Here is a 12892-nt window from a genome sequence, read left to right as displayed (position 1 = left end):
AGACGTCCGGCCATCATCAGGTGAGTACACAACTACTGAAGAGCCCAGGTGCAGTCGCGGTATTTATGCCGAATCTCGCGCATGCGAAATGTACTGGCATCCACAGCGCATGCGTCAGGTGTTGACATGCGCAGCATAGCCGAGTTGTACGTGCTGCCCTCGGTGGTGAAAATAAAGGTTCATCTAGTCATTGAGTATCGAATGACACTGTCGATTCCGCTGTGATTGTATAATTTTAATAACAGAATTCCAATTTTTATCCAGCTGAAAGCCGTTGTCACGATTTATAAGATTATTGGCAAGACGTATTTCCACTGATTCCTTGATTACGGAATCCCAAAAACCGGAAACCGGGGCTAAAATTTTTGTTCCACTGTATTCCATTGAATGTCCCAATGAAATACAGTGCTCTGCTACTGCCGCTTTTGACGGTTGCCGCAGACGGGTGTATCTTTCAAGTTCTATACATCGTTCATGGACAGTTCTTGTCGTCTGGCCAATATATGCAGAGCCACATTCACATACACCCGTCTGCGGCAATCGTCAAAATCGACAGTAGCAGAGCACTGTATTTCATTGGGACATTCAATGGAACAAAAATTTTAACCCCGGTTTCCGGTTTTTGGGATTCCGTAATCAAGGAATCAGTGGAAATACGTCTTGCCAATAATCTTATAAATCGTGACAACGGCTTTCAGCTGGATAAAAATTGGAATTCTGTTATTAAAATTATACAATCACAGCGGAAACGACAGTGTCATTCGATACTCAATGACTAGATGAACCTTTATTTTCACCACCGAGGGCAGCACGTACAACTCGGCTATGCTGCGCTTGTCAACACCTGACGCATGCGCTGTGGGATGCCAGTACATTTCGCATGCGCGAGATTCGGCATAAATACCGCGACTGCACCTGGGCTCTTCAGTAGTTGTGTACTCACCTGATGATGGCCGGACGTCTCTGGGCCGAAATATCGTGGCAGAATGTCGACGGGATCCGGCTGCATACCCGGAAATTATTAGAAGAAGAAATACGCCAGGAAAATTTCAGAAGTCACATGACCTTCTGCTTTGTAAAGATAGAACTCCGACAATGTCGCGGTGTATTGGTCGCGATAGGCCTTGAAACTCAATTGTTGGCAGTATAGGTACCACCTCAAATATTTGGCGGGCCGGATACCGGGGAATATCCGGCCAGCTAACGCAGGCTGGTTTGCCGGACCTCATGGGCCGATTTCGGCCCGCGGGTCGTAGTTTGGAGACCCCTGATTTAGAGAAAGATGAGGAAGCTCTGAATGTAGTCAACTGGGAGGATTTCGTATGCAGGACATCCGCAACTTGGAGGCATGATAAGGAATGTAGAGATATCCGCTTCAGTTTATCAGTTATTCATTCAAACCACGACTGGTTTCGGGATTTCGAAATCCCATCTTCAGATGTATGATACTATTGTATCTAGTAACACATAACAAGGAGATGGGCCAATCAGTGCAAGAGCTCCAGTCACTGCATGCTGGCGGAAACTGTCCACCAGCAGTCAGCTGCTTGGTAGGAATGTCAGCCACAGAGTAGTGGCTGGCATTCCAACCATGTGGCTGTCCAGCGGCGGACAGTAGTTCCTGGCGTTCCTACCATGTAACAGCCTGGGGGGCGGGGGGGATTGTAGCAGCTGCTATTCTACCGTGCAGTTCCCTGGCGGCAGAGAGTAGCAGCTGACATTTCTACCTTTCGGTTGCCCTGTGATGGGCAGCTAATTGGTGGCGGATGGTAGTGGTTTGCGTTCCTACCATGCTGTTGCCAGCGGTGGACAGTTTCCAACAACATGCACTACTGGAGCTCTTGCGCTGATTGGCCCATCCACTTGTTATGTGTTACCATATGCAATATCATATGCCTGAAGATGGGATTTTAAAATCCTGAAACCAGTCATGGTTTGAATCACTAATTAATACAACTGAAGTAGATCTCTCTAAATTATCAATCAGAAGAGAACAGGAACCGACAGAATGCAGTGGAGACCGAATATTGATGTAGCGTGCATGGTCTACAGGTCTGGCAACCGCTGGATAAGTAAATAAGTATGTCAGTAAGTCAGTAACCTACCTCACCCAATACTGTTCAACATAACGTCACTGCTGCTTCTAATGATATCAGTTCAACCAGAATTAAAAATACTGTCATCATAGCAGATTTAGATATGTAAAAGACGAGAACTAGCTTTTCGTCCTATCTTGCAGCTTCCAAGTCATTTAAATCAAAACATATTAACATATTTGAAGCTTCTACTTGTCAGTATCAATACCCACGTGATGTAATATAATGCATTGTGTCAGATAAAGTGACATTTGTGAGTATTTATGAAAATTTATCTGTAAACGAAAAAATTGAATATTCTTTTTCCAAAAAATTCCTCCTTGTGTAACGTGTGCTTTAGATAATGTTCTCAACTGCTGAGCAATACTGATTGTTGGTTGGACCTGTGTTGCATATGTGAACAGTACCATGAAACAAAACTTTAAACTTAATAAATACTGAATTTGAAATAACGAAAATTAATCTAATTCTATGCCAAAGTAATTAATTGTGTACTCAGTGAAAACTATTTAACTGAAACCAATACTGAAATACATTATGTTAGCTGCATGCCATGAAGTGCAATTTCTGACTTGAAATGTCCACAAAAATAAAATACTGCTCTACTCAGAAGAAAGTTAACCGTTTGAGATTATCTACAAAGTTCATGGTAAATTAATTTGCTTGCGTACTAAAACATCCGATAATTCTACGGACTGTTTCCTCGTAAGCATGCTGAGTGAGATCTGCCCTGAAATAAAAGCAACTTAACTCACGCTCGACGTGTTGATTTGTGTTTGGTGTACTGACGTTCTCTAAACCGAATAGAAATCAGAAGGTGTAGACAATAAAGAAAAAATAAGCTACTCGACACAAAATTTGTTTTTTTTGCCTGTCAGAAACAATCTGTGGCTTTGTGTGGCTTGAGGTGCAATGTGCACACGGCAAAATATTCAAAATTTTTCTGAAAATGATGGAAGAAGGTTTTAAGTCGAAGAAAGTTGTTCTTGAGAAATTAAACTCTGACTATTGACAAAAAACATTGTACAACGTAAGACGATCCCAACAGCTACGAAAAAATTACGTACGTTCCAACCAGTTTCGTTATTTGTGAGATTATGAAAACAAAGAGATTAAATTAACTCTGATCATGAATGTTATTAGTTATCTCAGGGAGAAAGATTTCGTTCAATTAATAGTTCTGACAAACAAACATTTCATTTTTGCACATTCATTAGTTACCTTGAAATATCCCTCCAAAAAATCTTCTCCATCAGTAGAATCAATAATATACGTTTACAAACAAATTTTCATCTCCTTAATAAAGTATTCAAGATAAATTTCTTTCAGATTCAGAAATATCAAATCTGGTTCTCTAAAAACTTAACTACTCAGTACTTCAAATAAGAATGCCCCAGGACTTCACAATTGACACAGATAAAATTAAAGACAGAAGTAAGTATCTTATTCACTACTCGTGCAGCACCATCATTCATCATTGTCTCAGTACAGTAAAGATAAATTATTTGCTGCTCAATGGCAGAAGACATTTGAAAACCTTACATATTATATATCAATTAGGGCTAACTCGTAAAAAGAGCGCGAACATATGAAGATGTTTTGATTTAAATATGCTTGAAGCTGCCAAATAAGTCGAAAAACTAGTTCCCTTCTTTTACATCCCTAACCCTGACCAGGACCCATTCGCCTCTTTTGTGCTATTATAGGGGTATTTTTCATTCTGGTTACCAGCTACTACTCTATCATAATAGCTTGTCATCCGATGTGGTTTCTTTATTGACTCAAGCGACGACTGATCTGGTATAGATTTCTTTGTCTTTCGAGACATGTTGCTTAAGTTGGGCATTGTTAGTCTGGCTCCTCTATGGTTACCTCTCATATGAGAGAACCTGTTCAGTACAGCCTACTGTGTCCTCAGAGCAACAAGCCCCACCACCACGTCAAGCTGACATACCTGTGGAAGTTTTTTGTTTTATATTTTACGTTTTTAGTTTTCATATTTTTATTTTTTGTTATTTTTTATTACATTGTTTTATATTTTTTAATATTTTTAATTGCATGTAATGTTTATTTTTTTAATTTACTGTCTTTACAGTAACACAAATTTTACTTAATACAGTCCCACACAAAATAACAAAAAACAAAAATACAATACAGAACGAAATATTAAATACTGTGCGAAGTTTCTGATAATAATGTATGTAAACAGTTTGTATTACGCAGATAAACTTACGATAAGACCCTATTACATAGAGAAACTTCCTTAAAAGCTTACTATATCGCTAACTGAACGATTCGTGCAACAAATAATAAACTATTGAACAGCATTAATCTTGTTACTGTCTCTTATTTTAAAATTCTTGTCATTTTTATTTAAAGTATGGTATAAGGAAGTTTGAAAACTGTTGCAACAACAGTTCGTGTTAAGTAAAAGTATGATTAGCTGAAACAATCAGAAGAACTGCGAAACAACGAATTCACAGCAAAATTCTATCAACTTTTCAGTCCTGTTCGAAAACTGACGAACTTAAACTTGGTTTGTCCGAAAATAAATTTTCTACAAGATATTGTAACAGTTTTTGAAGAAAATGCAGTAAAATATTTTCTACTGGTTAAAAATAAGTTTAAATTTTTGTGTAACAAATGTTTTTATAGTCATTTTCGGATTGGTTTAATTTTCTACGCGGTCATCGATAAAGCTGTAAATGCTCAATCATCAGTACACCATTTTGTACAAGGCTGGGCATAATTCTAAATGGTACCAGCGTCGTTATGCGTGTCGATAGTTTTCTCGATAGTTTTAAGCCACTGTCGAATAAAATCTTTGATGTATAAACAATGAAACAATAGTCCACTTTAATAATCAGTTTTAAAATTATATCAAATGCAGCGCTTAAACTGCAACGTATTTCTACTAAGCACGGTTTGATGTACAAACGCGTCATTTTTCGCAAGTAAAACAGGAACAACGAAAGAGTTTTGCAAATGCTTCTTAAAATTACCATAAAATATATTTTTTAATTATCATCATTTGCATCACTTTAAACAGACTCTGAAAGTGCGATTCGCATGAAAGCGGATTTTGCGTGCACTTTGTGTTCAAATTTAGACCGGCACCGGATAAAGCTTTCACAAAAGAATAGGACGACCATTAATTACATGTAAACTGAAAAGCCAAGGAGACAGGTACACCTCCTAATATCGTGTAGGGCCTCAATGAGCTCGCAGATGTGCCGCAACTTGACATGGCATGAACTTGAATAATGTCCGAAGTAGTGCTGGATGGAATTTACACCATGAATCTTGCAAGGCTCTCCACAAATCCGTGAGAGTACGAGGGGAAGGAAATCTCTTCTCAACAGCACGTTACAAGGCATTCCAGATATGCTCAATAACGTTCATGTCTGGGAAGTTTGTTGGCCAGCGGAGCCACTCTGTAGCAATTCTGGACTTATGGAGTGTCGCGTTGTCCTGTTGGAATTACCAAAGTCCGTCGGAATGGACATGAAAATATGCAGATGATCAGCCAGGATGCTTACGTACGTGTCATCTGTCACAGTCGTAGCTAGACGTATCAGGAGCCCATATCACTCCAACTGCACACGCCCCACCCGCTTGAACAGTCCCCTGCTGACATGCAGGGTCCATGGATTCATGAGGTTGTCTCCATACCAGTACACGTACATCCGCTCCATACAATTTGAAACGAGGCTCGTCCGACCATGCAACATGTTTCTAGTCATCAACAGTCCAATGGCAGTGTTGAAGGGCCTATGTGAGGCGTAGAGCTTTGTATCGTGCAGTCATCAAAGGTACACGAATGGGCCTTCGGCTCCGAAAGCCCATATCGATGATGTTTCGTTGACTGGCTCGCACGCTGACACTTGTTGATGGCCGAGCATTGAAATCTGCAGCAATGTGCAAGGGTTACACTTCCGCCACGTTGAACGATTCTCTTCAGTCGTCGTTCGTCTTGTTCTTGCAGGACCGATTTCCGGCCGCAGCGACGTCGGAGATTTGATGTTTTACCGGTTTCCTGATATTCACGATACACTCGTGAAATGGTCGTACGGAAAAATCCCCAAATCATCGCTACCTCGGAGATGCTGTGTCCCATCGCTCGTGCGCCGACTATAACACCACGTTCAAATTCCCTTAAACCTTGGCAACCTGTCACTGTAGGAGCAGTAACCCATCTAACAACTTTTTTTAAAATTTTCTTTTATACGGACGGCCGTTGTGGCCAAGCGGTTCTAGGCGGTTCAGTCCGGAACCGCGCTGCTGCTACGGTCGCAGGTTCGAATCCTGCCTCGGACATGGATTTGTGTGATGTCCTTAGGTTAGTTAGGTTTAAGTAGTTCTGAGTCTAGGGGACTGATGACCTCAGGTGTTAAGTCCCATAGTGCTCAGAGCCATTAAGGCAATTTTTTATATAGGGGTTGCCGACCGCAGCGCCGTTTTCATCCTGTGAACATGTCTCTGTAGTTGAGTACACATGCCTATACCAGTTTCTCATGTACTTCAGCGTATTTGTCTACCTTTTTGCAATATTTGAAACGTTTCGCGCAAGTTTTAAACATAGAAGTGGCGCACGTAAATAAAACTGAAAAAGGTGTTTTTTGCACGCAAAATCCTAATGAAGCTTGATTTTTGAAAGCAAGGTTTCAATTTTATCGTAAGAATACATTTCTATTTATTTGTGAAGATTTTTTAAATTACCGCTACCAGGCACAAACTTTGTTGAATATTGTATTATTTATTTAGCGTCATGTTTCGAGGGAATGTCTCATCTTGAGGCTAAATGGCATTACAAAAACAATTTTACAATAAGGTCATACTGATGTTACGTAGTTGTCCGAGCACCAGCTCCGGTTCGTCGTCCGAACCTTGCTTAATATACTGTAACGATATTCGTTTCACACCCTAACGCTAAGGCAAATTTAACCTGCTCTCACTTGAAGACCAAGAAAACTGTGCCTACATCTCCGGAATGAAATTTTTACTCTGCAGCAAAGTATGCGCTTATACGAAACGTCCTGGCAAATTAAAACTGCGTGCCGGACCGAGAGCTACCCAAGAACAGCTCACGACCCGTCCTCACAGCTTTACTCCCGACAGTATCCTTCCTTCCAGGATTACCAGTTTTACAAGGTTCGCAGGAGTATGTCTGCGAAGTTGGAAAGGTAGGAGACGAGGTACTGACGGAAGTAAAGCTGTGAGGACGGGTCGTGAGTCACGCTTGGGTAACTCAGTCGGTAGAGCACGTGCGTATATCGATCCAATCAAGTACGGCAGAATTCCGTAGCCAAGAAATTCACGAAAAACCTAAATATGGACGGCCGGACGGGTATTTGAAACTTGTCCTCCCGAATTGATGTGTTAACCACTACCCCACCGCGATCAGTAAGGCCAATCGAGGACTGTTACTGGATAAATTCATGAAACCTGTCTGTTCTCGAATGTGTATTGGAATTTTGAAATTCTATGCGCCGGGAGCTCCGTAGCTTGCGTTTCTATTTGATAAAGGCCATCTTTCTATTACACTATGGGAAGCATGTCAAAAATAGTTACTTGCCAGACTGCTATTCGGGCACAAGGCCGTTCGTCAGTGACATATACTGTGCACGTCTACATCAAACGACTTGCATGTCAGGTGCAAAATCTTTACGATGATTGGAGTATTCGTCAATCTCTGTGTACAGAGACGCATTTGACTCCTTCTACCAATACGTGTATATACATTCGCTTGCTTCTAGTGGTTGAGAATAGATTTCTCTATTCCTTGAACTCGTGTCTGCCCATCTGTTCTCCAAGGCTTCTATGCTATTCAGGGATCTAGGTTTCAATATTTATTTTGAGGTTGAAGCTCACCATTGTGTCCGTGTTTGCTTACAAGTAAACTTTGTTTTTGAGTGGATTCCACCTTTATCCAACACAATTTCTTCTACTTTTCACATAAACATGTTTCGCTGAATTTACAGCATCATCAGCGGTCTTGTTTAATTTTATTTCCATTAAATAACAGAAAAAATTGCTCTTTACTACCTGTAAATATAGAAAGTTCAATTTTAAGAAACCCAGTCACAAAATCGTTAGAAAGAAAAATGTTTTATATGTACATTGTTACCAAATGCCATGGTTTTTTGTTTTTCTGTACTGTGCGCTACAGTTGTTTCTTTCTCACAGTTTTTCATCTGCAATCATAAATAACTTAATGTATAATGTTATATACATCGAAAATTTACGAATGGGAATACTGTGGTTAGCATTATTCTATTCTTTATGTAAGATTGTGTGTTTATTTTGGTAGATTTCCTCAATTATTAGTTTTTGTGGAGGACTGTTACTGCATTTTAGAATTTTTAGACCGATACTTGTGTCTCTTTTTCTGTGGTCCATAACCATAAGCTGTTCTTCGAATGTGAAGTGATAACCGTTAGTTTTTGTGCTCTTCTCTGTAGCAAATACTTCTTCCCTGTCCAACGTAAATTGAAGACATTCCTGACATGTTAGTTGATAAATACCAAATGTGCTGTGTCTGTCTGTGTCGGTATCGCTTATACTTAACTTTCTCTGTTTTGAGTTATCTGTGTGTAGAATACTTTTATTCCTTGTTTTGTGGATACATTGACTACCATGTGAGCTGTCTTGTTGTGTAAATGAGAGTATTCCATTTACTAGGTGTCGTGGATGCTCCACGTTCATGTGTGGTCGTATGTGTGATCTGTGTGTTTGTTTCTGTGTGTTTGTGTTCTGCGTGTTCTTGTTCTGTGTGTGAAAGTTTGAAAGTGCAGTTTTCATTAGTGAAGATAATGGCGAAACCCGAAAGAGTAAGTGGAGATATGTTGCACACACACACACAGAGAGAGAGAGAGAGAGAGAGAGAGAGAGAGAGAGAGAGAGAGAGACTCTTCCACATAATACAAAAAATCACAAAAACCACAACATATAAACTAAACTTTATATACGCACATAGGGCAAAGAACAGCCCTCCTGCTATTTAACAGAATACCGCAGATAATTCTGTAATTTCAGTGTAACATGTCTGAGTCAATGTAGTTGAAAGCGAGTCTTCATGTACTTTAATAAGGGGCTCTGGCTTTATCGTGGCTAGTCTGACTGTAAGCTGAGAGTTGATGCCTACCTTGCCAGCTGGAGTGTGTGTCCTGCCCTCAGTTTTATATGTGACCAGGTGCCCAATGATCATTTGGATAATGCATAAGTTTGCTAGGTCAGCACCTCACTCTTCCATTCCAAAAAAAATTTTAGTTTGCAGCTGAGATTGCGAACTAAGAGTGACTGAAAAAATGTGACTTTTTAAGGCAAATGCTCATGAAATGTAATTTTTATTGAACAATGTTTTTCTAAAGAACTGTGTAGTACATTTTTCACTTATGTTATGTGCTTCTTTTCGATATGTTAAAAAATATGATACTGCTTTGATTGGTTCTCATGTCGATACGTACTGCAGTATATCGAATAACGTGAGAGCTATTTGTCTGATAGATTCCGTTAAGTTCTCTCTCAGCTCGAACAAGATAAGCAACAGCAATCGCTCACACCTGGCAGAAAGCCGTATCATACGTCACACATAAACCACGGAAGGTAAAATAAAAACTTTAATGAGCACAACAAAAAGAAAGAAGTCTGACAAAAGGTGTCCAGACACGTATCAGTGGCCAAAAATATGCCATATTTTCAATCTTTACCTTTATGACGGCTTGAATTTCTCTGTGGACACTTTCAATAACTTGACTGGATGTCTGTGGGGGAGTAGTAGACCGTTCTTCCTGAACAGCTGAAGCCAGAGAAGGTAGTAGTTTGGCCGCTGGAGTCTCGAGAGAAGTCGACGTACTAACTCATCACAAAGATTTTCCTGGAGAGCCAGGTGTCTCCCTGGCCAGGCCAATTCATTTCAGGAACATTATTTCCAAAAAACCATCCACTCACAGATACGTGGTACACAGAGCTGTAAAATGTGTTCAAGCCGTTCCGCATTTAGCGATTTCTTAAGCAGAATATGGAAACCAGTCCGCGACAACGAGAAAAAGCACTACACCGTAACATCACCTCCTCAGTACATCACTATTGTCATTACGGAACGTAGCGTTCTCCAGGCATTCGCCAAAGCCAAACCGTTCCGTCATGGTGCCACAGGTTATAGCATGACTGATGAATCAAAATAGTTCGTTTCCAGTCATCCACTTTACAGTGGCGTTGTTCGTCCCACCAAGTGTCAATCAGCACTGAGTACAGAATGGTGTGGCTTATGACGAACTGCTCGCCATTGTACCCCAGTGTTTAGAAATCCGTTTGCGGAGTGATTGTGTTAGCTTGACTGCTGGTAGCACTTTACCGCTCATAAGTGATTCCTTCCTCAGATTTCATTCGATTTCTTACAACCACCCTGCTCAATGCTTGACTGTCGCTGTCCGACAGTACTTGAGATCTTTTTTGGCTGTGGTTGTTCCTTCGCGTTTACACTTGACAATAGCATCACGAACAGTCGATTTTGGCGGATTTAGAAAAGATTGAACTGTACCTTACGTTGTTGTTACTCAGGTGGCATCCACATTCGAATTCACTGACGTCTCCCGACCGATCCGTTCTGCTGTTTCTGCTTCGCTACTGAAATCGCACCGTCTGCATTTATTCTGACGGGTCTGTCTCTCGTGAGACGACGGTTTATTGTGCATTACATGGGGCTGTCCGGATAGTTCTGTTCAGACGGCGTATACTCGTGGTTAGCCCAGTTTTTCCTTGTAAATTGTTTGCATTTGTACACTATCTGTTCTTATCATCACTCGCTGGAGAGCACATCGTTAATCTTACGTACTCAATAACATATTGCTATTGGACTCCTTGGAGTTTTTATGGCTTCGGACTTACATTAGTAACGTAATGGAGAGAATAGTAGGAAACGAGAAAAAGTGAGGAATCGTTGAAGTTGGCTAGTAGTTCCTCACTAACAACAAGAAACACTAGAGTTAGGAAAAAGACCACAATGAGCCAACACGGACCCACGACACATATTGTTAACACTGCAGAAATATATTTGGAGAAATTAGACAAGACCCGCAACAAACTGCAGTATGAATCCACTTTACTGAACGGTGAATTTCGATGACACACTCAGCATCTGAATGAACCTAACTGAATCATAATGATCAACTAGAGCGAGCGATCAGAGAAGCGGCAGTATAGTCCAAGACGAATTAGTACGTCTCATTTAAATATTTATGCAGCAGAGCGAGAAATTAAGATATTTTTCAAAAGCTGCTGTTCTAGAAGCCATGCGAGTTATACTAATAACTAAGTTGGCACCTCATAAAAGGATGTTGGTCGTCTAACAATCGAAAATATTGCAGTGCAATGTTAGACTGACAAAGTATTGCAGCTTTCAGAAAGTGAGGAATCGTTGAAGTTGGCTAGTAGTTCCTCAGTAACAACAAGAAACACTAGAGTTAGAAAAAAAAACTTTAGTGTGCCAATACGAAACCTCGACACATATTCTTAACACTGCAGAAATATATTTGGAGAAATTAGATAAGACCCGCAACAAACTGCAGTATGAATCCACTTTACTGAAAGGCGAATTTAGATGGCACCCTCAGCATCTTAATGAACCTAACTGAATCATACTGATCAACTAGAGCGAGCGATCAAAGAAGCGGCAGTATAGTCCAAGACGAATTATCACGTCTCATTTAAATATTTACCCAGCAGAGCGAGAAATTAAGATATTTTTCAAACGCTGCTTTTCTAGAAGTCATGCTAGTTGTACTAATAACTAAGCTGGCACCATACAAAAGGATGTTAGTCGTCTAACAATCGAAAATATCGCAGTGTAATGTTTGACTGACAATGTATTGCAGCTTTCAGAAAGCATAGCAACAACGCTATGCAAAACTTGTCAATATAAGTTGACGGTCTTTAAATGGGAACATACGTATATTAGTATCATGCGAAAAAGCATCGTGGTAGTTTACGCATTAGATGGAAAATATAATACACGGATATGTGTTACTATCCTGTAAACAATTGCTAGTGATACGTGATACTTCATCACAGTTTGCTTGAGCTCTGTCTCACTCGATTACCTCGACATTCTATTGGTTGTAGCCCTAAATAGGAAGGGATGCTTCAGCACAGGTGTAGACCAAGAAAATTATGCTTCACATGCACTTCATGCACATGAGCAGGAGCTAAGGGGCTGAAGTAGCCTTGCAGTCAGAACCTAAAATGGTGTCGGAGCAGCTAGGATGACGAAACAGATTTCCATTTCGATTCCTCTCAAACTGAGGATAATGCCTGCCAAGAAACTACCTGTCACATTATATAAAATTAGATGACTCGGAAAATACCGAATCATCTATGCACCGATGTGACCAGGATAAGAGTTCAGATGTACAAACAAGACATTTATTGCCCATATAGAGAAGAACAGGCTACGCAGCAGCACTCAAAGTAATGTCCTTATATGTCTAAGTAGCCAATTTTATAAACGCAAATGTAAGTGCACTGAATATAGCAAACGTTATAAAGTCTTGTTTATCTTAGCATTACGACCTTTGTACTTTTCTTCGCATTTTCATATATTTTTTGTGATTTCAAATTGTGTAGTGTCTATTATTTCCACAATTTAAAAATTTTTGAGTTAGATTTGTCTATACACAACTGAATAAAATCAATTTTATCGCGCCATACACATTTCATCTTTATTGGTTGAAAGTGATCAGACATTATCATATTTATGTTTATACTACTCTGTTTTTTATACTGGACATTGTACGCTC

The sequence above is a fragment of the Schistocerca piceifrons genome, chromosome 3, assembly GCF_021461385.2.
Source record: "Schistocerca piceifrons isolate TAMUIC-IGC-003096 chromosome 3, iqSchPice1.1, whole genome shotgun sequence".
NCBI classification, from domain to species: domain Eukaryota; kingdom Metazoa; phylum Arthropoda; class Insecta; order Orthoptera; family Acrididae; genus Schistocerca; species Schistocerca piceifrons.
The sequence above is the reverse complement of the archived record's forward strand: the minus strand, read 5'-3'. Positions refer to the sequence as shown.